Below are 4,471 nucleotides of genomic sequence, written 5' to 3'. Positions count from 1 at the left end.
CAATATGTGGGCATACCCGGGTAAAATATATAGCCTCTGCTTTTCCCAATAACTACGGTAGAGGGTGGGTGCTGCATGCCTCCGATTCCCTCTGGGTCTTTTTTTAAGCGGACCAAAAATTTTCGCTTACCTCCCCAAAATCCAACAGCATTATTAATTTTGTTCATAAATTTTACGTCATCACAATATCTCTGGAGGTAAGTGGTTATATCATCAGTCTCTACATGGGGATTGTAGAGATAGACTACCAGAGGGATCTCATCATAGGCAAAAAGTAATACGAACTCTAGTCCATCAAACTTTTCATCATACATTAGTTCGTTTACCTTCTTTACGACGTTCTGGCAGCACCCGAGATCCTGGAAGGTGATGGTGTGGGTTCCTTTGGCTTCGTTGTCCTGGAAGCAAAAAATATCCCTGTGATGTAGTCCAAGCGAACCCAAAAGCACTTCTCTGGCGATAAATTCCAAGTTCTTCTTTGGTCTGTGTCTTTCCTCCACTTCAATACGAATAGTATTCTTCATCCGGGCCTCACCCGATGCGTACGAAATCCTGGCTGGCATCTCTCCCGTCTGGCAGGAAACAGGCCGATTGCCTGGGGATCCCTTCCCGTTGCTCCCGGACTAGGCCTTTCTCCCAATAGCGACAGGGGGGTGAAGTCTGGGCTATGAACCCAGACGATCCCCCCAGGCCGAGAGAAAGGGTACCGGAAGCACCTCCTGACAAGTCTCCTGGATAAATCCAATTGATCTTAGCCAGAAGGCCGAGAAGCGATAACCCGAACGGGCCGCGCGTTGCCCGAGCCTGCCCGATACTGCTGTTCAGCCCTTGCAGCGATTCAGCCTACTTCTAGGCAATTCCATGGGGCCCTGCAGGCTCACACACTCACAGCTACACGGGAGGTGAATAAAGGCCGGAGAGGAAGCCAGACAGGATTTGCTTCTTTTGCTTGCACCACAATGCAGTGCTGAAAGAGGAGGAATCTACATAAAAACGCCTTCCTGGCAACGCCCAAATGCCCTGCTGCCATGCAGATAAACACTGGCAGCGGCAGCAAGTGCATGCCCACAGCCACCCCTTGTTCCTTCACACCTTGTATCAGCTGTAATCCAGTCCAGTCCAGTGCTGCCTGCTGAGCAGCACTGACCAACACTGCCTGGGCCCAGGCTTTTATCTCTGAGGCCCCATTATGATGTCAGAAAGCTGGCTCTGGCTCCTCAGGGCTCCACTATGACACGTGCAATGTTCCGTCTGAACTTTATGTAAGACGGTGCGGCTCAGTCAGTCACTCAGTGTTGCCTGAGAGGGCAACACTGCAACAGCCGGCCGCCAGGCTGTCTTTTTTTGCACAGCTAGTTGCCTCCAGGAGGCCACAAGAGGGAGACAAGGGACTGCAAAATGGAAAATAAGCATCCACCAACTTTACAGACAACTTCTCCTTGCTCCTACAACCTCCATCCTTGCACAGTTTGTTATTCTTCTAGGTAACATAGTAACAAATCCAAATTGCTGCTCTCTTTGTAGGCAAGCAAGGCTTTGTTGCAACTGCAATTCTTACTCCTTCTTGAAATGTAGTGACGACAGTACATTCCATCACATCCATCTAGTGTACACAGGTAGGTACATTGTGGCGGGCGGGCGGCTTTAATGGCTGTTTGCTGTTCCCCTACTCCACTCCACTATTTGACTGTGGTGCTGCATCAATCAGTGGCTGGCTCAGGTGCAGCTCTTTAACTTACCTAAAAGGGAGGGCGGAGAGAAGACAAGGAAGGTGAATGAGCTGTTCCAATGTGAAATGCCGGAAACACAGACACACAGACGACACAAAACAAGAGGTGGCAATGTATTCATTAATTGCATTTAATCAATTAGCTCATTATCACTCATGCATTGTCCAACAGGTGTTGAAATAATGGGATTAAAAGGGGAGATCCCTTCAGAAAGACAGAAACAATGGCAAACACAAAAAACACTTTTGGAATCTGATTTTAGTCAACACATAAGGAAAGGGTGCACCGGTCCTGGAAATACTGCAATACCAGGTCAATGCGTGGAGTGGACAGAGCAAGCTCTATTTCCATCTCCCTGTTCTAAAAATCCATTTAATATATGGTCCCCAGATAGGGGACGTATCAGATATTAAACTGATAAGAACAGATTTTTTGATTGAAAAATGCTTTATTGACAATCAATCGTCATCATACAAACATTACTGCGACGCAGCGCAAGCCATGAAGCAGCAAATAATAAATAATAACAGTCGTCAAACATAACATGACAGTATAATACACAGTACAGGCTAGCCTATGCTATACATTACACCACGTGCTACACTAACATTCTTGCATTCACTAAAGCCAAACAACAAAGCATTACAGACAAGTGATGGGATAGGGGAGTGGGTAGGAGGGGATAGGGAAGGGGGAAATCACAGGCCCGAAGCTTTATTGAAAGACAACACACAAGAAGGGAGAGTGGGGGGAAGGGGAGTATCAGTCCTCTTCCTCTTCGACGTCCGGGCTGTCCCAGGTGGAATAGTCTCTGAGCAGGCTGTGGATCAGCCTGCGGCAGTCCTGGACGGACACACTCTCTCTCCGCAAAATCAGACGGTTCCTGGCAAACCATATAGCGTCCTTAAAGCAGTTCATAAGGCGCCAGGCTTCCTGGATTGCTCCATCCGTGGTATTCCCAGGAAATAGTCCATAAAGTACCGAGCGGTACGACAGTCTGTTCCTGGGTACTGAGTCCTTGAGTTCATGTTCCAAGGCTTTCAACAGACCCTGTGCAAAGGGGCACTGCCAGAAAATGTGCAAAGATGTTTCCTCCGTGAAGGGGCACCTGGGGCAGTACCGGGTCTTGCACAGGTTGCGGGCATGCATGAATGACCTAAGAGGCAGTCCTCCCTGGATGGCCATCCATGAAATGTCCTTGTGCCCGTTGGTCAACCTGCCAGATGACACGTTAGTCCAAACAGTCTCCAACGTGTCGGCATGAAGCCCTGGAACAGACTCCAGTGAGTCCTTTGCTCTGATGTGCTTGTGGATCGTCTTAGGTTTCCACAAGTCGGGCTTAAGACCCTCCAGTTGATGCTCCCTCACAAACCGGACGACATCTCCGTAGAACCAGGGAGCGTGCCAGTTGTAAGGGAAGGAGCTGTCCCACTTGTCCCAGCCAAAACCTCGCCAGAGGGGAAGGAGGAAGTAGCGGGACATGGCCTTGCCCGCAGAGCCGTTTGCTGTCCTCAGAGTCCTACGAACACAGTCACATACAAAAGCGATCCGCAGCAGAGTGGGAATGTCGGGTATACCCTTCCCACCTTTGCGGGGCTCCTTGTACATAACAGTCCGCTTTACTCTGTCCATTTTCGAGCCCCAGATGAAGCGAAACACAGTCCTGGTAATGGCCCTCGAGACGGTGGCAAGAGGGGGCCATGCCTGTGCAGTGTATTGTAGCACAGGCAAGACTTCGTTACGCAGGACCATTGCTTTGCCCTCAATAGTGAGTTGTCTGAGGCTCCACAGTCCGATCCTTTGGTTGACTTTGGCCAAGCGTTCTTCCCACGACTTTAGGGCTGCACCTTCCTTACCGAACCAGACTCCCAGAATTTTGATGAAGTCCGGCTTGATAGTAAACGGGAAGGAGGCAGGAGAAGGCAGGTACCACTTTCCGAAGAGCATGGCTTCCGACTTCCCGCAGTTGACTTTTGCCCCTGAAGCGCGTCCGAACTCCTCGCAGGTCTGGACGAGTGCAGTCACCGAACTCTGGTCAGCGCAGAAGACGGTCACGTCGTCCATGTACAGCGAGCATTTGACCTCGAAGTGTCCTGGACCTGGTGCGGTGATCCCTCTGATCTCTCCATTCTGCCGGATAGCCTCTGCGAAGAGCTCTATAACACAAACAAAAAGGAGAGGTGAAAGAGGACAGCCTTGTCTAACCCCCGACGATACAGGAAAGGGGTCAGTCTTCCAGCCGTTCACCAGCACCGAGCTGTAAATGTCACAATACATCAGGTTAACATACAAACAGAACAACCTGCCAAGCCGCAGCCTACGCAGAGCCTTACCCATGAATTCGTGAGAGACCCGGTCAAAAGCCTTCTCCTGATCCAGACTGACCAGGGCCGCGTGTGTACGGCGGCTTTGCATGTAGTGCACCGTGTCCCTCACCAGGGCAAGACTGTCGGCCACCCTACGGCCAGGAATGCCGCAGGTTTGGTCCGATCCGATGATCTGTCCGATGACAACCTTCAGTCTGTTGGTCAATACTTTGGCGAGGATCTTGTAGTCCACGTTCAGGAGAGAGATGGGACGCCAGTTTTTCAGGTCACATCTCTCCCCCTTCCGCTTATACAAGATCGTGATCATGCCTTCTCTCAAGGACGGTGGCATTCTACCCTCCACCACCATCTCCTCATAGAGCTCCAGCAGGTCCGGACAGATCAAGTCCCCCAGCGCTACATAGAGCTCTGCTG

General features: G+C 50.5%; 1 pseudogene; it reads right to left on the bottom strand.

Annotated features, from left to right (window-relative positions):
- Positions 1-2,005: 2,005 nt before the first annotated feature.
- On the bottom strand, positions 2,006-2,180 carry LOC142718424 (U2 spliceosomal RNA; annotated as a pseudogene).
- Positions 2,181-4,471: the final 2,291 nt, after the last annotated feature.

The sequence above is a fragment of the Rhinoderma darwinii genome, unplaced genomic scaffold, assembly GCF_050947455.1.
Source record: "Rhinoderma darwinii isolate aRhiDar2 unplaced genomic scaffold, aRhiDar2.hap1 Scaffold_466, whole genome shotgun sequence".
Taxonomy (NCBI): domain Eukaryota; kingdom Metazoa; phylum Chordata; class Amphibia; order Anura; family Rhinodermatidae; genus Rhinoderma; species Rhinoderma darwinii.
This window is presented reverse-complemented; position numbering and strand designations above follow the sequence as displayed.